Below are 22,858 nucleotides of genomic sequence, written 5' to 3'. Positions count from 1 at the left end.
TTTCATCTGCCTTACCCTGCATCCCTCGTTCCCATGCAGGTTTCACCTGAGAACATTCCCTCACTAAATCACACACCCAAGAATCTCTGTGTCAGGCTATGCTGCTGCGGAACCCAGCCTGAGATTCTGGCTTATCCGGGAGGTGAGCAGAGAGCTGGTTGGCTTCGTTATCAGAGTGTGAAGGGACCACCTTCCTCACTCTCCCCCACAATGCCCTCTGAGCAGATGCCAGCTTACCTGCGGCAACAAAGAAGCTCCTTCTAGAATGAGGCTCTCTTAGTTGCCTGAATATGGTCCTTTTACATAAAAAATTAAAAGCAAAAATTCTTCACTGTCTATGCTTTGGATTTCAGTTGGACTTCTTCATAAAAAATGCTTACTCAGTACAGCCTGGGATTCTTAGAAGTTTCCTGCTAATGAGAAAAGTGTCTCTCCTCCCCACAGTACTCTTACACAATGATCTAACTGCTCTAGAAATTTACAATTCTGATGTTCACTCCGTGTGTTTCAACTCTTTCTGCCAACATTATGACTTTGAAACTCTCGAGTTCCTCTTGGAGCTAATTGTCATAATTTCTGTAAGTGGATTAGAATGCCCTTTCCTTTCTGAAAAAAAAAATCTGTGCATATGAATGTTCCAAAAAAGAGAAGCTTTGGATTTCATTTTTTAGGACTTTTGAGGAGTGGTTTGATCTGAGTGCCTGAATGGGGAATCATAACAGGAATGGATAAGGGTAGAGAAGCGGCCTTCCCCAGTGTGTTTTGTCTGCTCTGTGTTATTCTGTTTCCCGGTCAAAAGGGAATGTCTGGGCTTGGGTTCTTCCTGTGGAGGCATATCCTGAGATACTTATACTAAAAAAAAAAATTATTCATGTCCCATACAATACTTAGGGCATGCTTACACTAAAAACGATTGGTTCTTTATCTGAAATGTAAATTTAACTGGGAGTCCTGCATCTTTCTGGCAGTCTCAGACTCAACATCTTCAGCCCAGGGCTTATGAAAACGTGATAGGAACCACTCTGCACTTGCGTTTAGTAACCCAGCCCCGCTGTGCCTCCCGTCCGTACAGTGAGACCACTGGGGAGGGGACAGTCTTCACTGGCAGCCTTGTGGAGAGGGTGTCATGGGGAGTGAGAGGGTCCCCCTCTCTCCACACAGAGTAGGGAGGAGGGCTGTGTTTTTCTGTCCACAGCAAAGAAGGTGTTGAGTTCTTGAGCGCACTTGTATAGGGTGGAGGTATTGCTCTGCAAGATAAAGAGATGTTTATTCTCAGGTGGTTATTGCTTGGGCAGTAGCCTTGCTGATGAGCCCCTGTGCCCACCGAGCAGGGGACACAGAGCCCAGAGGCACAGGGAAGGGGCAGGGAAGCTGGCGTACTTCTGTCATTGGCAGAAAGGAGCTGTTTTAGAGGAGATGTTACACAGGGTACCTGCACTCAGCCTGTTGTCCTGATATGCCAGCCTGGGGCTGCCTGCCCGGTGAGGGACCCTGGCAGCAAAGGCCATGAGGCTTTTGGGCGGCACTCTAGGAGGGTGGAGATGCTGCTGGGCCCCCACTTCAGGGAACTGCGGGGTTGTGAGAAACCTCACGGCTCTGCAGAGAAGTCACCCCCATGTTTGTAAGCACAGGGAGGCCTGACACGTTGTCTTGAGGGCCAGAACATGAAGGCCGGAGAAGCCGTCATGGCCAAGAAGAGGATGTGGGTCTCTGGGGTCAGGGAGGTGATGATGTTCTGCTCTTCTTCCTGCCTTCTCCTTCTGTTTTTCAATCCAGGAAGCTCAGAAGAGGCAGAACTTGGGAGGGTGTGGAGTTGAATGTGTGAAGCATGACCCTTGCCCAGACATGCGCTCTCTGCCTTCAGCCACAAATCCAGTGCGGAGTGGGAGACGGAGAGCTTGGAAGTGCACACGAGATTGAAATTTAAGACTGGTTCAGACCACCTTTAATAATGAAAATTGACTAAATGGTTTGGAATCTCCCCAAGATGTTGTTAAGAGTCAGAAAATGTGGATTTGATAAAGCAGGGATAAAAGTAGAGATGGGAAAAAATAGAGCTTTTTTCTTCTACACTCTGATGAGAAGAGGCACTCAATAAACCAATCCCATCTAGCAAAGTGGAATCCAGGAAGTGTAGAATTTCCCTGGTGATGTGACAGCTGGACTCCCAGGCTGGCCACCAGGGAGGGGATATGGTTTGATTGCCCTCATTTGTCCACGAGGTGCAGCTCAGGGCGAGGTGAAGACGCACCCCTGCCACACTGGAGAAGCCCCAAGAATTCTCCTTCCTGAAGACACACAGCTAAGCCCAGCCAGCACTGAGGAAACGAGGAGGGAGGAGCCCCCTGAGACCCACACCCTGGGAATGAGATGAGGTCTGGATCTCAGTTTAAAAGTATGCGAATGACAATTGTATGAATGTGGGTGACTGTTAAATGCGAGCGCAAATGCTTTCTCATAACCCATAAAAATTTTAAGCTGGTAAACGGGACGAGTTATCATTCAAATCATCTTTCTTTGACATTGGAAGTTTTCCAGCTTAGATCTAACACGGCCTTGAGTATATGTACATATAAATACCTGCACGTAAAAACGCGGCTAGTTGGAGGAGTTCTGCAATTCCCTTCTAGTTCTGATTGCATCCTCATGAATAAAACTTCTTTGCTGGAAATTCTGTTGACAGTTGTGCTGATGATGTATGAGGCAGGGCTGGGCCCAGTTCACATTTCCAGGCTTGCACTTGCCCTGCGGGGCTCAGCAAGCTCTGAACTCGCTTATGTCGGTGAAATGGGAGCCCAGATACATGGTTGCTGCTTGGAAGTGGATCTGATTAAGGAGCAGGCTCTGCTTTTCCATCGTCAGTTCCAGTCCTGGCTTCTAAGCACCACTTTCTTCAGTCCCTTTTCACCAGACCTAATGCATTGCTTTTCTTGCTGCAGAAGCTGTCAGAAACCTTTTTCTTTCTTACTAATCCATGCTTTTTTACAAGCATGAGTAATAATATTCTTATTGATCTTGCAAATCAGAGCTTGCCATGACTAGTGCCTTCCCACCTACCATAATCACTGAAGGCACACGGGCTGTCATAAGTTCGCAAAATTTGAGGGAAAGAGCCAGTATTTTACAGTCTTAGTTGGACTGAGTATTGAGGTTGAAAGCAAGGTTAGCAAAATTCTCTTATCTTTTTTTTCTGGCTGGTTTTGTCAAGTCGGGTAATTTTTAGCAAAGGATTGTCATTAAATGACTTCTATCTTTTGTGGCCTCGTGCCCTTGAGAAAATCATTTAACCTTATTGTACCTTAGTTGTATCATGGCACCCCACTCCAGTACTCTTGCCTGGAAAAATCCCACGGACGGAGGAGCCTGGTGGGCTCCAGTCCATGGGGTCGCTAAGAGTCAGGCACGACTGAGCGACTTCACTTTCACTTTTCACTTTCATGCATTGGAGAAGGAAATGGCAACCCACTCCAGTGTTCTTGCCTGGAGAATCCCAGGGACAGGGGAGCCTAGTGGGCTGCCGTCTATGGGGTCGCATAGAGTCGGACACGACTGAAGCGACTTAGCAGCAGGTGTATCATATTTCAAGAGGATAATAATAGTATCTACCTAATATTAAGTGGCTTTTTATAGGACTGCATGGACAGAGGAGCCTGGTGGATTACTGTCCATGGGATCACAAAGAGTCGGACATGACTGAAGTGACATAGTACACACTCAGATCTGAGCGTAAGGGTTTCCCTGGTAGCAGAATCTGCCTGCCAGTGCAGGAAGTGTGGATTTGACCTCTGGGTTGGGAAGATCTCGTGGAGAAGGAAATGGCAACCCATTCCAGTATTCTTGCCTGGGAAATCCCATGGACAGAGGAGCCTGGCAGGCTACAGTCCCTGAGGTTGCACAACTTAGCAGCTAAACAACAACAATCTAGGTATAAACATAGGTCTAGATACGGCTCCTGAAGTATAGATGCAGTTAGAACCTTAGATTTAATCCTAGCACATAGAAAACTCTTACTATTACTACCACTTATGGTTATGAGTTTTCAGATAAGAGGCAGTGTTGCGTAGTGGAAAGAGTGCACGTAGGTTTTGGAGGACATGACTTAAGGCATGGCTCTGTCACTTACCGCCAGGCCTTGGTCAAGTGGCCCCTCTGAGCCTCAGCAGCTGCAGCACCAAATGGGCCTTTGGTGCAGAGTGTTCAACAAGGACAGTGCGGGCTGAGTGGGATAATGTGTTCAGAGTACCCAGTGCGCAGCCCTCCTCAGTGTGTGTTAGCTCCTTCCTCCATTATCAGAGGCAGGGAGAGCATCACGCTGTGAATGTTTATGCCCATTTCTTTGTCCTGATATTTCCCCCATCTCCTCCCTCGTTTTGAGAAGGTAAAATGCAGGATTTCCTGGCACTCAGTCCCACCTAGTGGTCCTCTGTGTGGGGATGAACATACCCCAACACCCAGTGATGGAGCTGAAAGGACTCACCTTGTCTTCCAGGACCAGCCGAGTCTGGCGAATTAACTGAGTGAGCACGCGTGCCCAGGTGAACGCGTGAGAGGGACCTCCAAGTCAGGGGAACAGTCTGGGCATGGCCAAATCTGAGTCCGCGAGGTTTGAGCTCAGGGGCCTTCCTGATCTGAGGCAGCACCTGGGCGGCCTGGAGGGCAAGCGGCTCGGCCACATCTCTGTTCTCTGCTCGAGGAGCCGGGGCCGGGGAAGTGGGTGTCAGCCACCTGTGTCCTCTGCTCCCCTCCTCACCCCTGGCTACGCACTGAAGCCACCCAGGAAGCTTCGGAAAGCCTCCACCCCCAGGCTGCCCCCAGCACAATCACGTCTGAATTTACGGAAGACACCGGGTAATTCTGACGTGTGGTTACAATGGGGAGCAGCCACCCTTGGCTGCTCCACGTAGACCTCCACACTCAGGGAAGCGCTTTCGTAATCACAGTGCCCCGTGAGGGAACTGCTCATTCTGTTAACGTGTGATAACTGTTCTTGCTGTTTGTGCTATGAACCTATCTTTTAAATTCTAATACATTTAGAATTTAAAAAGCACCTATTTTAAGTGTATAGTTCAATGAATTTTGAAGAGTGGCAGAAGATGCCACCGCAAAATGTGCCACTTTGGCATAAGGGTGGAGTTAAAGGCACTTGAATAACAGCAAAGACAAGAAAAACGCTCTGATCCTCCTTCTTTTTCTGAAAAGTAGGAGACAAAATTCCCATGTGAAAGATGTCCTTCTGTTACCAACTAGGGTTTTTGTCCTCCTGAATCAATGGAAATTGATCAGAAACCAGACAAGAAATTCAGGCAAGGCTCGCCTGGGGCCCCTGCTGCAGCAGAGGGGTGAGAATAACTAACAGGCTCCCTTGTTCACTTGCTGTCTGAGAGGGAGGCGAGCTAGTTCATTATGTGGGGTGAGGGTAGTGGTGTGTCGGGCTGCGGTCGGGCTGGAGGGGTGGCTTAGATGGCTTGCCCAGTTCTCGCTAAATCATTTCAGTCGTGTGTGACCCCATGGACTGTAGCCCACCAGACTCCTCTGTCCATGGAATTCTCCAGGCAAGAATACTGGAGTGGGTGGCCATTCCCTCCTCCAGGGGACCTTCCTGACCCAGGCCTTAGATGGTGTTGTGTGCAGGGGGCTTGCACGGCACCCTGCTTTTGCTCCCAACCCCCTGCTTTTGCTCTAGGCGCTTCAGAATGGCTGTTGGGCTTTTTGGTCTCCTTGTGTCTTTTGTCCAGAATCTGCCCCAACTGCGCATGTGTGCAGTTACTCTTCGTGTCGTGCAGTTTCTTTGCGTTCTGTTGCTTAAGGAGACGGAGAAGGCAATGGCACCCCACTCCAGTACCCTTGCCTGGAAAATCCCATGGACGGAGGAGCCTGATAGGCTGCAATCCATGGGGTCGCTAAGAGTTGGACACGACTGAAGTGACTTAGCAGCAGCAGCAGCAGCTTAAGGAGGGGTGTGAGGAGAGCTGTGTTCAGGTGTGAGCACTGCAGCCCTGCAACAAAGGGTCCTGAATCCCAGCCTGTCTCACTTCCTGTAGGACGAGGAGAGTGACGTTCTTATTGGCAGGGGAAGCTGAGACCAAGAGACCGCTATAACATAGACCTCGTTAAAATTATTCTTACTGTCCCCTAGCTTCCGCACATAATTCAGTTACTTTTCCACTTTGCCTCTCTTGTTCAACCTGCTATAAGAGCCTGTAGTTTCTGCCATTTCTTTGGGTCTTCATTTCTTACAAGGGCTCCCACGTCATGTGAAATTTATAATAATTTGTCTGCTTTTCTCCTGTTAATCTGTCTCTGACATCAGTATAATTCTCGGGGCCAGTCAAAAGACCCTGAGAAGGTAGAATTAAAAACTCACCTTCCCTGCCATACTCATGTAATCAGCACCACAGTCAAGGCACACGTTTACATCACACCAGAAAGTGGCCCTGTGCCCCTTTGCCCCTCCAGTCCTGGCCAGGAAACTTGTATTTGATCCCATCATCTGAGGTTCGAGTCAGGAGTGTACAGTGTGTACTGTTTCTGTCTGGAATCTTTTGCTCCGCAAACTTTCTGAGACTCATCCATGTCATTGTCTCTAACAATAAACAGTTCATATATATATATTTAACTGCTAAGTTGTAATCCATTCTGTGAATATTTTACTGCTTCTCACTCATTCACCTCTTGGTGGACATTCACAAACCTAATTTTGGAGCCATTTTTTGGTTGTAATTCTCTCCCCACATTTCCTCTCATTTCATTTTACAATGAAAACAGGAAAGTTGATATTTCACCAGAGCCAGCATTTTTCTATGAGTTCCTGGGTTAGGCTCAGGCAGTATACTCAGGGCACATGGTCAACTCGCTCTCCCTGATATATAGTGGGCTCACCCGGCCTCACCGTCTGTGTCCCTGAGTGCTCAGAGCGAGCCCTTGGCTTCTGTGAACAACTCAGGGATGCCGATTCTGGGCTGCTACTTATTCCATCATAATCAAGCTCAGTTATTCACTAAGAGAGCTTAAGTGATTCATTTTATAATCTTTCTTTGGCTTCCTACACTTAACTTCTGCCTTTTATGACATCCCAACAGACTGGACATGTCCAGTTATATATCTGTTTCATAAAGCCCTTAAAATATCTCCAAGCTGCCAATTTATACCCCCGAGTTAGTTTTATAAGTAGGCTGGTCACACAAATACACACATTATATATGCATATATGAGAAGTACATTATACATATATAAACTTTTCAAGATTAAGAAATCCAGGCTTTGCCAAGAAAATCTCTTTTAAACATTTTTACTGGCTGTGTATATATCTTTTGAGTAGTTGACAGTGTTTTGTAAAGTTAAACTTATACTCACCATATGATCTGTTTATCTCTCCAAACATATATGTGAATGATTACAGAAGCTTTATTTGCAATTGTCAAACACTGGAAATGACTTGGAGGTCCTTCAGCTGGCAAATCGGTGATAGACTGTGGTATAATCATACAGTGGAGTTCTGCTGGGCGAGAGGAAGGAGCACGCCATGGAACAAGCAAGTGTGGGTGAGTCTGTGTGTGTATTGTGCCGAGTGGAAGAGGCCTGATGTGGTCAGTCCTCCCTATTGGGGTTCTTTGTCCATGGACACAAAGTGCCCACTGTATGATATCACTATACATGAGGGCTTTCAGCATCCACAGATGTGGTATCTGCCAGCGTCCTGGGGGTGCTTCCCAGGTGGCTCAGTGGTAAAGAATCCGCCTGCCAATGCAGGAGATGCAAGAGACGTGGGTTCAATCCCTGGGTCGGGAAAATCCCCTGGAGGAGGAAATAGCAACCCACTCCAGTATTCCTGCCGGAAATCCCATGGACAGAGTAGCTTGGCGGGCTTCCGACCCTGGGGTCACAGAGAGTCGGACCTGATTGAACACACACACACACACAGAGGCTCCTGGGGCCAATCTCCTGTAGACGCCAAGTGAGACTGTATGCAATCTCATTTACATGACGTTCTAGAATAGATAAAATGGGAGGATCAGAGGACAAATTAGTAGTTGCCAGGGTTTAAACGATGGGAGTGTTTGAGTGTAGGGGGAAGGTATGGCGGAATATTTGGAGGTGAGGAAACTGGTACCTCGATTGTGGTGATTGCTATACAATTCTAGGAATTTGTCAAAAGGCATAGAATTGTATATTCCCTGGAGAAGTGAATTTTTCTGTATGCAGCTTTGAAAAATAAATTTTTAAATGGCAGCCTAAATTGGTCTTTTTCCCTCAGCTGTGTCCTAGCCACACAGTCCACCCAAGTCTTGTCATTAATTCTATTGAAGCAGGAGACTGGGACAGGGGAGGCAGAGAGAACTGTTAAGTCCTAAGTCGCTGCCTTAGCAGGAGAGCCACTGGGTACCGTCTCTCACGGGGCTTTTATGAGGGTGAGGTGGGCCTGGATATCTGCCTGTAGGGTATGTGCTGAGTGTGCTGCCCTGGGTCTTTTTGAGAAGATAGAAAAGAGAATTCGAAATTGCACGGTGGAGAGAGAGGGCAGGCACAGAATGTGACCGCCTTTGATGTGACAAGGAGAAGTGAGTCTGCCGTGAGTGGGGCTGGATTGTTTTTCTGCCACTCGTCCATGAGGATGTCAGTCAGGGAAGAATACCTTAGTAGCAAGAGGCTTTGGGTTCTGACAGTATGAAAGGGACTTTGAACAGATGAGAAAAGGAAAAATAATGATCCAGTGGTTTCTATCTTCTGTCACTGGCAGAAGCAATGGCAGAGTGACAGCAACGGATTAATCAGAATATAGGCCACAGATAAAGAAAAACAAAGGGTGGTTAGCTTTCTGTTTGTCTAGATTCCTATTAAACACCCAAGTAGAGAGACCCTGTATGCAATTAAAATCCAGATTTGGGGTTTAGAGGAGGATTGGGTGAGGGGGGAGATGCAGAATGGCTTAACTTTAAGCATCAAGCCATTATGACAGGCTTCGGGTAGGAACAACCCGCCTTGTCTGAGCCACACTGACCCTGCTCGCTGCCGCTTCTGGTGCTCCACTGTGCTCCCTCTTAGTGCCAGGCAGGAGAGCCCAGGGCCCTGGTCAGAGGCCTGGGACACAGGACGGTCTGTTGCAACTGCTCTTCCTTTACGACTCTACCTGTGGTCACCTTTCTCTCTCCTTTTTTGCCAGATTGAATATATGAAGTTTTAAAATAGATTGGACTTTTTAAGTGGTCAAACAATTGAAAAGCTTAGAATCTGTCCAGGGTCAGCAACAGGAAGGGAGATTCAACAGATGATGGCCAAAGAGAATGACTTGGGAAAAAAATAACACATCATTTCCCACTTGTGCCTGGCCAAGTGCAGAGTGTTCAGCAGGTGTGCTTTGGCAAGAGTTTCATGTCAAGTTCCTTGAGAACACGCAAGTCATAGCAGCGAAGAAGCAGCCCTCCTTTCTACTGCCCCGAGTTTAGAACACCATTGCGCCCTGGGATCCAGTCCCAGATATAGAGCATGTATCGTTGGCCAAGGGAAGTTGCAGGATCAATTCCCCCAGGAAAATTTTACGGGCAGTGTGTCAGGGCTCTGAACCAGATCTGCCTTTGACTTTCAGGACACAAGATAATACATGGATGATGTTTGTTTACCCAGCAAATGTCAGTTTTGAAATGAGCTGAAGTGCATTGCATGCCGCAGTGATATCTTTGGATATACCCTGGCTTATGGAATTCCCATAACATGTAAGAAAGGATCCTGATAAGGTGAAAACAAAGTAAAAAGATAAACTACCCCATGCCATATAGCTAGTAATATCATTCTTGGATTTCTTCTTACTTTACAAACTGCATTGCTCTACAGACTAAGAGAAGTAAAGCCTCAGATCTCCTTTATCAACCTGTTTAAAACAACACTGACAATAACATTTCCTTTCATCTGCTACCACCTCTGATCTGCCCCCTCGCCTCACTTCCTTTCATCATGCCTCCCAGCAGACGGAAGCTGAAGCTACAAGGTCTTCTTCAAGGTCTAGATACAAAGGTTCTTGCCATATGGCCAGGAGCTGGGGCAGTTTGCTGTTGAGCCCCCAATAAAGTGGGCGTTTTTACATTCAGGGTAGATGCCTCCCTTCAACATCAGAGTGACACTCAGCTGCTGGCATGCTCAGGGGATGGGAACCACACAAGAATCAGGATGGGAGAGTGGTTGACACGCATCTTCTGTCTCTCACTGACCCTGGGGTCGGCACTGTGCACTCAGAGTTCACAGTTGACAATCCTAGTCACGAACACCTTTGAGTCCCAGCCTGAGGGCTTCCTCTGATGGGGGGAGCTCAGCCTGCCCTGGGGGAGATGAGTGTGTCTCGAATCCCATGCTGGAGAGCCGCCCTCTGCTAGTTGGATGGATGTTGCAGCATAGATGCCCCAACTGTTGCGTCCCTTGTGAAAGACCCCTGAAAGGTCTTACCCAGTCTCCCTGAGGAGGCCTGAGGGGCTGCGCATCATCTGTACAGAAATATCCTGCTCATGAATGCATCCCCCGCCCCTGCCTTTTCTTCCCTTTCCCACTTCCCTACCCCTACCAGTGCTTCCTGGGAATACCTCCAAACCAATCCCATGCATTCAGTCCTTATCTCGGCGTCTGCTTAGTGGGAATTCACCCCAAGATACATTCACTGGAAAGAATGAAGGGAATTACCACGTTGTGAAAATTGTTTTTTGTCTCTTATGTTCTCTGTCTTTGAATCTGTCATCGTATGTGTTAAACATGCAAACAGAGAGACTCTACTGTCTAAACAAAAGCTTGTTTTATTAGTTGCGAGTTATGTTTCCCTTCTGAATTCGTCATTTTTGTTACTCTTGAGACACACTAGGACATCTGCATGGCCCTGCACACATCACACAATTTCCCCTCTGCTTTTGTTCTTAAATACCTTTCTGTGCTAATAACCTCTTTCCACTTACCTGGTCCCAGGAATCTATTTCAGATGGTTTGAAAGTCTCAAATGGGGATTGTGTACTGTGTCCTTCCAGCCATTACACCATAGCTTAGTGGAGATGGCAGAGCGACCGACAGGGCTGTTTGTGCCTAGCGCTGAGCACTGCAGCAGACAGGCGGTCGTGGGAAAGGGTGGCATGATGCAGCCTCTGTGGGCATGGTGGAGTGCCACTTTCTTACAGGATGACAGGCAGAGCTGTGTCCAGAGAATAAAAAGGAAAGCAGACTACCTTCAGAGAAGCGTTGTTTGTGAGTGTGTATGTGTGTGTGTGCGTGCGTGGTATCCGGGGGTGTGATCATGGGCACACACATTTGTGACGGGGGCTTCACTAGAGGGAGAAGCAAGCACTGTGATTTTTTTGAGCAAATATCCAAACACTGGCCACGATCTCTCGTAGTCTGGGGCCACCTGTCTATCTGTCATCTACCTACCTTTGAGGGTTCTGTGATTCTCTCTCCCAGGTTCCCTGTTTGCTCATTTTCCTCCTCAGTAATTAAAGAGCGTGTGAAACATAGTGAAGTTAGCAATCAGGAAGACTACAATTTCTAATGATTCTTATTCTTTTAAGCCATGAATTTATTACTCCAGCTTTTGTGTGAAGGGAGCCATAATAGCAGCCCCCTACTAAGATGTCCACATCCTGACCCCTGGGACAAGCAAATGTCACCTTATGTGGTGACAGGGACTTTACTGGTGTGATCAAGGGTCTCGAAAGGGAGTTCAGTTCAGTTGCATCTGACTCTTTGTAACCCCATGGACTGTGGCATGTCAGGCTTCCCTGTCCATCACCAACTTCTGGAGCTTGCTCAAACTCATGTCCATCAAGTCAGTGATGCCATCCAACCATCTCATCCTCTGTCATTCCCTTCTCCTGCCCTCAATCTTTCTCAGCATCAGGGTCTTTTCCAAAGAGTCAGTTCTTCTCATCAGGTAGCCAAAGTATTGGAACTTCAGTTTCAGCATCAGTCCTTCCCGTGAATCTTCAGGGTTGATTTCCTTTAGGATGGACCGGTTGGATCTCCTTGCAGTCCAAGGGACTCTAAAGAGTCTTCTCCAACACCACAGTTCAAAAGCATCAATTCTTCAGCACTTATACCATGGATTATACAGGTGGGTCCTAAATGTAATCAAAATATCCTGTAGGAGAAAAAAAGCAGAGATTTCACTGCAGAAGAGGAACAGGAAGCGGAGACTGGCGTGAGTGAGCCTAAGCCCAGCGATGCAGCAGGCAGAGCAGCTGGAAGAGGCGAGGCATGGACTTGCCCTTGAGCCTCTGCAGGGAGCCAGTCCTGGGAACACCTTGATTTCAGCCTTGCAAGACTCATTTTTTCCTTATTTATTGGTAATTGAAGGATAGTTGCAGTAATGTGTTAGTTTCTGCCATATGTCAGCATGGATCATTCATATGTCCCACCCTCTCGAGCCTCCCTCTCCACCTCAGCATGGATCATTCATATGTCCCCACCCTCTCGAGCCTCCCTCTCCACCTCTCCCCTCTAGGTTGTCACAGACCCCTGGTTTGAGGTCACAGAGTCATGCAGCAAATTCCAATTGGCTGTCTCTTTTCCACGTTCATGTACATATTTCCATGCTACCCTCTCCATGAGTCTCACCTGCTCGTCCCCCCTGCCATAAGTCTGTTCTCTATGGCAAGACTCATTTTGAATTTGTGAACTCGAGAATTCTAAGAGAATAAGTGTGTCATTTAAAGCCATAAGTGTGTCATTTAAGTTGTAGTAATTTGTTAGCAGCAACAGGAGATGAATACAGAGCCCCTAAACTGTCTGGGACGTTGTGCCAGAGACTGATGGGCTGTCGTGGGAGTTATTCAGAGGACTTGTGTTCTTGCCCCGGTCTCTGCTTGTGCATCCCTGTCACTTACAACAGGTGAGAACTTATGGTCTTACTTGCCAACATGGCCAGTGTGACAAAGGCGGAGTGCCTGGTTGGCTAAGGGCGACTGGATGCCAAGGGAAAAGTGACCTCATTGCTCACCCACGTGAGTAGTGATGAGCTGTGTAACAGCTGACCTGTTCTGGCCAGGGAGCCCCTGGTGATGACATGGGATGTAGACGATCCACCTCCGAGGCACTCAAGTTTAGGGACCTAACCGAGGGTGTTTGTCCAGAGTCTCTCTACAGTCATCCTCTGCTGGCAGTTACTAGATTTCTACACATGAGTGAGTGCTATATGAAAGCTGAGTTTTGTTGGGTGGCCATAGAGAACACGATGGTGGATAAAAGTTGGCTGGCTCTCTCCCGTCTCTTCTTGCTCTAACTCTTCTCTGAAACAGAGTGACAGCCACTGATTATGCGGGGGAATTTAGCATGTGCTGAGAACTTTCATGCGTTGGAGAAGGAAATGGCAACCCACTCCAGTATTCTTGCCTGGAGAATCCCAGAGACAGAGGAGCCTAGTGGGCTGCTGTCTATGGGGTCACAGAGTCAGACACGACTGAAGCAACTTAACAGCAGCAGCAGCAGAGAACCTTATATGTTGTCTGAATTAATATAACAAATCTACTAGGGGAATATTCCTGAGTCCTGTTTTATAGACAAATGAGTCCCCAGTTCAAGGGATTAGATCTGATAGACAGAATGCCTGAAGAACTATGGACAGAGGTTCGTGACATTGTACCAAAGGCAGTGATCAAGGCCATCTCCAAGAAAAAGAAATGCAAAAAGGCAAAATGGTTGTCTGACGAGACCTTACAACTAGCTGAGAAAAGAAGAGAAGTAAAAGGCAAAGGAGAAGGGGAAAGACATACCCATTTGAATTCAGAGTTCCAAAGAATAGCAAGGAGAGATCAGAAAGCCTTCCTCAGTGATCAGTGAAAGAAATAGAGGAAAACAATAGAATGGGAAAGACTAGAGATCTCTTCAAGAAAATCAGAGATACCAAGGGAACATTTCATGCAAAGATGGGCACAATAAAGGATAGAAATGGTATGGACATAACAGAAGCACAAGATATTAAGAAGAGGTGGCAAAAATACACAGAAGAACTGTACAAAAAAGATCTTCATGACCCAGATAATCACGATGGTGTGATCACTCACCTAGAGCCGGACATCCTGGAATATGAAGTCAAGTGGGCCTTAGGAAACATCACTATGAACAAAGCTAGTGGAGGTGATGGAATTCCAGTTGAGCTATTTCAAATCCTAGAAGATGATGCTGTGAAAGTGCTGCACTCAATATGCCAGCAAGTTTGGAAAACTCAGCAGTGGCCACAAGACTGCAAAAGGTCAGTTTTCACTCCAATCCCAAAGAAATGCAATGCCAAAGAATGCTCAAACTACTGCACAATTGTGCTCATCTCATACACGAGCAAAGTAATGTTCAAAATTCTCCAAAGCAGGCTTCAACAGTATGTGAACCATGAAATTCCATATATTCAAGCTGGTTTTATAAAAGGCAGAGGAACCAGAGATCAAATTGCCAACATCCGCTGGATCATTGAAAAAGCAAGAGAGTTCCAGAAAAACATCTACTTCTGCTTTATTGATTATGCCAATGCTTTTGACTGTGTGGATCACAACAAACTGTGGAAAATTATTCAAGAGATGAGAATACCAGACCACCTGACCTGTCTCCTCAGAAATCTGTATGCAGATCAAGAAGCAACAGTTAGAACTGGACATGGAACAACAGACTGTTTCCAAATAGGGAAAGGTGTATGTCAAGGCTGTATATTGTCACCCTGCTTATTTAACTTATATGCAGAGTACATCATGCAAAATGCCAGGCTGAATGAAGCACAAGCCAGAATCAAGATTGCTGGGAGAAATATCAATAACCTCAGATACATAGATGATGCCACCCTTATGGCAGAAAGTGAAGAACTAAAGAGCCTCTTGATGAAAGTGAAAGAGGAGAGTGAAAAGTTTAGCATTAAAAATCAACATTCAGAAAAATAAGATCATGGCATCCAGTCCCATCACTTCATGGCAAATAGATGGGGAAACAATGGAAATAGTGGCAGACTTTATTTTGGGAGGCTCCAAAATCACTGCAGATGGTGACCGCAGCCATAAAATTGAAAGATACTTGCTCCTTGGAAGAAAAACTATGACCAACCTAGGCAGCATATTAAAAAGCAGAGACATAACTTTGCCAACAAAGGTCCATCTAGTCAGAGCTATGGTTTTTCCAGTGGTCATGTATGGATGTGAGAACTGGACTATAAAGAAAGCTGATCACTGAAGAATTGATGCTTTTGAACTGTGGTGTTGGAGAAGACTCTTTAGAGTCCCTTGGACTGCAAGGAGATCCAACCAGTCCATCCTAAAGGAGATCAGTCCTAAATATTCATTGGAAGGACTGATGCTGAAGCTGAAACTCCAATCCTTTGGCCACCTGATGCAAAGAACTGACTCATTTGAAAAGACCCTGATGCTGGCAAAGATTGAAGGCGGGAGGAGAAGGAGACAACAGAGGATGAGATGGTTGGATGGCATCACGAACATGATGGACATGAGTTTGTGTAAACTCTGGGAGTTGGTGATGGACAGGGAGACCTGGTGTGCTGCGGTTCATGTACTCACAAAGAGTCGGACACGACTGAGCGACTGAACTGAACTGAGGCTCCAGCTGAGCACAATGCCTGGATCACACAGCTGGGAAGTGCTAGAGCCGGGTCCGAACCTGCGTCTCTGGGACACAGAAACCTGCTCTGACATGCTGCACCCCTCTCCAGGCTCCAGCACCCTGAAATGGCAGGGGTGTCCTTCCTTCTCTGCTTCCTTCCTTTCTCACTCTGTCAGCACCGAGGGCCCCTAAGTGCAAGGATCAGAGGGCACAGGTGGGTGCTCACCCAAACCTTCTCCTCATCTCCCACTTCTCCTTCATATTCAAACCATGTATGTGCTCCAGAGAGCCCCATGCAAGTGAAAAATGGGATATGTTATTTCAATTTGTCCCGTCACGGCTGTGAATAATAAAAACAACTAACACGACCACAACTACCAGCACCCGGAGAACAATGTGCGTGAATCACGGTGCGTACACTTTTGCAGAACATTCATACATCGTCCTTCTGTTTTCACAGCAGCTCTTATGGCAGGTAATGGTGTCCCACCAAGGCTTGAAGAAGGCAAACAAATAGCAAGTCAGCCTATTTCATTCCAAGTTCCACCTCCCAGTCACTCACTCAGCATCTGTTGAAAGTCCCAGGGCATCTTAGGCACTTTTGAAGCCTTGGTCACCACTGTCTGGGTCAGTATGGTAGGCTATGTTGTCTACATCCGGTTGGCTACTTTTAGCAAGCAGTGGTCACTTTTATACAGTGACAATTCATAGTCACCTGTGCCCTCAGAGGAAGTCCATGTGTTTTCAAAATTCTTCCATGTGAAGCATGGAACAGCCCCTCTGATAGTGCCCCCACCCCCATTTACATTAGGGCACCAAGCTGCATCTAACACAGGCTTCCTGTTTTTTCCATGCAGTCGGTAAATATTTATTAAGAATTTGCAACGTGCCAGACTCTTTATTAGGTGACGAGACTGAAAAGGTGAGCAGAATAAGCTGGGTGCTAGCAGTTTCGTAGAAGAGACAGGTAAATCATCAGAAGTACTTATGTGATCAGGCTTGCTCTTGCCGCCCAGCTGAGCATGTCTGTTTTAAAATGTACCTGGGACTTAATTCGTGGAGATGACTAAGTGCCATCATGGAGAGGTGAGGGTTATCAATGTCAGTGTTAAAGGAAAGTTCATTACTTACAGTTCCCAGGAGGAAGGGGTAGGCCATACTGCACAGGGCCTTGTGAGGAAGCACCTGGCCAGTCTGGAGCAGAGGGAGTGAGGGGAGGCACAGGCAGGAGTGAGAGCCTTTGTCACTCCCGTGGTGGGAGAGTGTTAGGCAGGGATGTCCCCCAATGAGCAGGATGTCCCCTACTGGGTGAAACAGGTGTTGGGGTTTGTGGTTAGGGGGCTTGTCATGATAATCTGTGCAACCTGAAAAAAACACAAGGATAATATGGATGTAAACATCTTTAGCTGTTACTAAAGTTAAAGCCAGTACTTTAAAAAAAACTTGTTTTTATGTATTTATTTGGCTGTGCTGGGTCTCAGTCGTGACACTCGGAATCTTTGACCTTCATTGCAGCACAGGAGATCTTTTTCAGTTGGGGCATGTGGGCTCTTTAGTTGCGGCATGCAAAAACTGTTAGTTGTGGCATGTGGGAACTAGTTTTCTGACCAGGGACCAAACCCGGGCCCCCTGCATTGGGAGCAGAGTCTCAGCCAGTAGATACCGGCGTAGTCCCTGGCCCATACCATCAAGATGTCAAATCATCCATTACAGAAAATCAAGAATTATCATTACAACAACCTACACCAGCAGTCCCTCTCCCTCCACGACATGACCTGGACACAGTTGAGAAATGAAGAGTATTGTTTTATGCCCCTGAGAGGTTTTAGTTGTTACACGCCAATGGCTGACCAATACAACATGCTTGACGGTTGTGAAGAGTTTTCCTTTGTGAAGTGTAATCTGGGAAAGGAAATGCTCTGACCTAACTCTTCTGTCTCTCTTCAGTATCCTTCCAGAAGTCGGAGGACAAAGGAGACCATTCATGTCGTCCCTATAGACTAGCTCCCCCTGGGATGAGGAAAGGGAGGTGGAGCGTGGAGTCGGTTTGGAAGGTGAAACAGAGGCCGTCTAGCTCAGGGGCCCACGAGGTAAGAAAGAGTTAAATCGTGAAGGGAGACAGTTCTAGGCTAACAGCGCATGTGCAGAGTCCTTGGGCGGAAGTAGCGCAGTGTATCGGCGGCACAGGCTGGGGTGTCAGGGAGACAGAGAACAAAGGGAGACCAGTGATAACAAGGGCGCTGGGGCCTTTCTTGCACCTCCTTGTGGGTGAATGAAATGTGCATTATTTTGCCCTGTATCTTAAGAGGGTTTCAGCAAGGACAGTGTGGCACATCATTTTATTATGTTTTAAAAAAAGGCCCTCTGGTTGCTAGGCCAGTAAAGGATGAGCAGGGAGAGAACGAAATAGGAGGAGACCAGCTAGGAGGCCATGGACGCTTGTGTCTTTTTTTTTTTTTTAATTTTTTGAATACAATTTAAAATTATTTATTTATTTATTTATTTTAGCTGTGCTGGGTCTTTGCTGCTGAGCACGGGCTTTTCTCTAGTTGTGGTTTGCGGTGACCACTCTTCATTGCGGTGTGCAGGCTTCTTGTTGCCGTGGCTTCTCTAGTTGCGGAGCACAGACCCTAGAGCACGCCAGCTTCAGCAGCCGTGGCTCTCCGCTCCAGAGCGCAGGCTCAGTAGCTGTGACGCACAGACTCAGTTGCTCCATGGCATGTGGGATCTTCCCCGATCAGGAATTGAACCGTTGTCTCCTGCATTGATAGATGGATTCTTTACCCCTTCCCAGGTAGCACTAGTGATAAGGAACCTGCCTGCCAGTGCAAGAGACATGAGAGACGTGGGTTCAATCCCTGAGTCGGGAAGATGCCCTGGAGGAGGGCATGGCAGCCCACTCCAGTATTCTTCCCTGGAGAATCCCCATGGACAGAGGAGCCTGGTGGGCTACAGTCCATAAGGTTGCACAGAGTTGGACACAACTGAAGTGACTTTAGTGCACACACATGAGCCATCAGGGAAACCCTAAATTTAATTTTTTAATCAAAGTATAGTTGATATACAATATTGTGTTAGTTTCAGATGTACAGCAAAGTGATTTGATTGCACACACTATATATACACTTTTTCAGATTTTTTCCATTATAGGTTATTACACGATATTGAATATATTTCCATGTGCTCTACAGCAGGTCCTTGTTATCTGTTTTATATATAATAAAATGTATATGTTAACCCCGACTTCCCAAATTGAAGTTTATGTCTATAAACGCTGCCTCAGCTACCTGTAGCATTAAGGATCTGTGAAAGCCGACGGGCGGCAGTTTGGCTAAAGCTGGGACAGGTCTAATAAGAGCTATTTACATTGACAGGGCAGAAATTAGGCTGGCCCCGAGGCTTGAATGAGGGAAGCGGTCATCTCGGGCTGGAGAGGCCTGGGCCAGCACAGAGGTTTCACTGGAAGTCCCCGCATGATTAAGGGGAATGCTGTGCTTCAGGGCGAGCACCTGTCCACAGGGCCTGAAAGGGATGCCTCGGGGCCTCTGAACACATGCCACTCGGCCTCTTCCCTGGCTTGTTTGAAAGATGCTTTTCATTTGCTCTGTCCGGCTCACCCAGAAGCACCAGAGGGAGGGAAGCTTCCAGGAGCCTCAAAGTAAAAGTGCAGGATATCCCTTCATCTCACCTCCATCCCCAGGTATTGCTGCTCCCTCCCTGCCCCTTGAGGGCTGGTCCTGGGGCACACCTGCAGCTCTCTGTGGGAATCTCCACGCTGTTTGCTTGACGGTCACTCCCTGAACCTCCTGGGAATCATGTGACGACAGGGAGACAGAGAGGCTGGGAAACTGTCCTGGGCCACGACTCGAGTCCTCACTTCCCTCTCCTGCCTCTGTAGAGCAGACTAGAAAGAGAGGGACTTTTTAATGAAGTGCTGCCTAAGTTATCTGAAAACACATAAAAGTAAACTTTGGCAAAAGTCAGAGACGTATGGAATCCATTTTCTGACATAAAAATTTTGTGACAGTATATTGGTCAGTTCATGCTGTGTAAGGAAGCACCTCACAACTCAGTGAGTTTAATGAAACAAGTATTTCCTGTCATTCATGTTTCTGTGAGTCAGCAGTGTGTGGCTGTTGAGCCTGGGCTGGGACTGACGGCTCTACTTTGCACTGTGGGTCTGGGGTTGTCTGGAGGCGCTTCTGTGTCCACACGAATCCCTCTTCCTCCTGAGTTTGGGGGCTGGCCGAAGCACACTCTTCTTCTGGTGACAGCAGAGCATCCACTGCATAGTTCCCTCTCGCATCACATCGAGGCAGGGTACCAGCCAAATCCAAAGTCAAGCGGTGAGGAAATTTACTTTCTGGTGGAGAGGGGGTTGGTGTAAAGTTGGTGGAGCATCACTGGGGGTTTGACTATAGAAGTAGGACTACAACGCGTGACAGGAATAAGGGATTTGGTGCAGGCACTGAGCCTCACGCGGTTGTGGGAGCTGGTGCAGAAGTCAGCACATGGCCGTTCCCTCTGTACCTGACATTGAACCTGCGGTTGTCAGGGCCACATCGGGGAGGGAAAGTAAGACAGCCGTGGGTTCCAGCAGGGACCACCTGGAACCCAGGTCAGCCTCTGTCTTCAGGCACAAAGTCACCATGATGGGGAGGGAGGCTGGCACTCTTGCTGGTGTGCATGTGGCCTACCACGCGCTCCCCTGGCACGGGAGCTGCAGAAGGGGAAGGAGAATTTCCAACAGGGGCCGGAGGTGCTGGGGCCTGGCTGCCCTCTGTGCCGACATAGGAGCCCACAGGTGGTGACGCCCACCTCCAGAACAAAGACAGTGGCTGCTGCTTGACTTCCCCTTTCCAAAACCCACATGCATTTTTTTAGTGCCAACTTAATCTAGGACTAGACAGAAGAATGTTTCAGGAAATGAAATTCCAGCTCAGCTAGCTAAGCTGACAAAGCAAAGTGGCCACACACACGTGGGCTTCCCTGGTGGCTCAGTGATCCTCCTGCCAATGCAGGAGATGCAAAAGATGTGGGTTTGATGCGTGGGCCATGAAGATCCCCTGGAGTAGAAAATGGCAACCCACTCCAGTATTCTTGCCTGGAGAATCCCATGGACTGAGGAGCCTGGTGGGCTACAGTCCATAGGGTCCCAAAGAGTAGGACACGACTGAGTGAGCACGCACAAACAGAAAAGGGTGTGGATTCAGAAAGAGACAAAGAGCGGGGCCAGTGATGCAAATGACCACGTGTAATAACTGTAAGCAACTGACTCTGTGGAAGAGCAGTAATTGCCTGCCTGTACCTGTTTCTGCTTACTAAACCTAAAAATTTCAGTGACCTTCATCAACTTTATAAAGTGTGCTTCTTTCCTCTCTGGAGAAAGCAATAAATGTGGATGATGGTAGGACTGCTGGACACAAGAGGGCAAGTGAGATGATAAGAATATAAGGGACTGACCCACAGGTGGAAAATCATAGTACTGGTTGGTGACAGTTCACATGATGCCTGCTGATTGCGCTGCATCCTTGCAGCGAGTCAAGAGAGAATCACGGCCACCCTGTCTAGGCCTATCCTTGGTGAGGGTTACACTGAAGCAGCTGGGAAAACTGAGGCAGAAAAATGTCAAATGACCAAGAAGCAATAAGATGCTGAGGAAAGAGTGGTGGATTAGGGGTCTGGAGACTACAATCCTATTTCTGAGGGACCGCAACTAGTTGTAAAACTCTGAGTAGATGAAGGGTCACATCCATCCCATCATCGGTAAGTGGAAGTGTTGGCCCAACTCCCTGGTGCCTTCTACAGATTATGAGCCAAGTAAGACCGTAGTCTGTCCTGTGATGCCCCCCCTCCAGCGTGGCGCCATGCTTCTCCATCGGTTTCTGCAGCCGTGCGCTTAGACTTTGGGGGAGGGACAGAGGTACCCAGATTAGATACCTAAGTCCTGGGTTCCCTTGCTAGAAAAGCTGTCATAACTTGGGTTCACACAGTTTACTTTGCATCTTTAGTGTCTCCAGCCTGTGTTTCGAAGAGGTGTGGACCCAGAAACACGCGATCTGTACTCTGCTCCTTGGAATAAATCAGCTGTCCAAAGGCCGGGATCGTGCTGATTCTCTCTTCTGCATCAGAGAGAACAAATGAAGTGAGGGAGAGGAAAGAAGGATGGTTATATGGTCCTGGGGTGGAAGGGGGCGGAGGTGGCATATTGGGGAGGAAGTGGGGGGAAATAAATCCTTGCAAAACATGACAGCAAGCTCACGTGGTTTTGGAGTTGGAGTACACAGTAGTACATGTGTGACAGTGTATCTCTTGCTGGACTTTTTTTTTAATTGGAAATTTTAACATCAGGGAACGCATGTATATCCCTGCTCCAAGTTAGGGATGGGAGCTGTAGAATCCGGGATTGCCTAAGCATCTCCTGCTTTGAAGGCTGCCACGGTGTGTGAATAAAAAGAGCAATTGTCTGTGTGTTGAACACGAGCAGAACTATCTCCAAACAGCCCTGACAGTTTTCGTTGGGTCACCTGGGCAACGAGTCATCTGGGAGCAGGACCTCCTTTCTCCCAGTGGAAGAAGCTCCACCTAAAATCAGCTTCCTATAGACCGTAATCTTCTGTCATCTCAAGAGCCAGATTTCACACAGGATCAGAGCAGCTGGCATCCTCAGACAACCGCTATAAACAGCTGGCATCCCCAATCCAGCCTACTTGGCAATAACATTCTTTATCCCCCTTCCCCCCACCATTCTTTATCCCCCCACCCCATCACTTCAGCAATGTGAAAATGGGGGGGGGGTGGGCAAAAAGAGGGAAGGGCTCCATTCTCAAGAACAAAACCCACATTGTGTCTAGCAGCTGTCATAGCTGTATTCGTTTAGGTCATCGAGCAAGTGTACACTGAGCCCCAGTTACGAGGGTGAGAAATGTGTTGGGGATAATTCAGTGAAGGTAAGCCAGAGGGAAGCAGGCAGGGGCCGGGCAAGACTTCAGACTGCAGTGTGGATCTGACACCATGTCAAGAGAGGAGGAAGGCAGGCAGGTGTGGGAGGAAGAGCCTCTGACAGGTGTATTGTACTCGCTCATGGATAAAACTCTTAATACAGGTATGCAGAAAGGAAGCCCGGGAGGTTCTCACCTCGATGAAATGGGATTAGCTTTGTAGTTCTATAATCTTCTTCAAAGAAGATGCTGTTTCAGTCTCGGTGGTGATTCCAGCTGCTATGAAAGCCTCCTCCTTTAACGGGAGTCTGCTGTTGTCTTCCAAACCCAATATAAGTTCATTTGTCTTTGGTTTATGTGCT

At 47.5% G+C, this 22,858-nt stretch overlaps 1 long non-coding RNA gene across 1 annotated transcript; it reads left to right on the top strand.

The window, feature by feature from the left end:
• The first annotated feature begins 2,154 nt into the window (after positions 1–2,154).
• Positions 2,155–21,805, top strand: LOC147347951 (uncharacterized). The gene is made up of 4 exons (XR_015150844.1): positions 2,155–2,375; positions 7,400–7,541; positions 17,503–17,645; positions 21,567–21,805. It is a non-coding gene; the product is annotated as an uncharacterized LOC147347951 (long non-coding RNA).
• The last annotated feature ends 1,053 nt before the right edge of the window (positions 21,806–22,858 follow it).

This window comes from Bos grunniens, chromosome 22 (assembly GCF_055505025.1).
Source record: "Bos grunniens cultivar Pamir isolate PY7600 chromosome 22, Bosgru_T2T1.0, whole genome shotgun sequence".
NCBI lineage: Eukaryota > Metazoa > Chordata > Mammalia > Artiodactyla > Bovidae > Bos > Bos grunniens.
The sequence above is the reverse complement of the archived record's forward strand: the minus strand, read 5'-3'. Positions and strand labels throughout refer to the sequence as shown.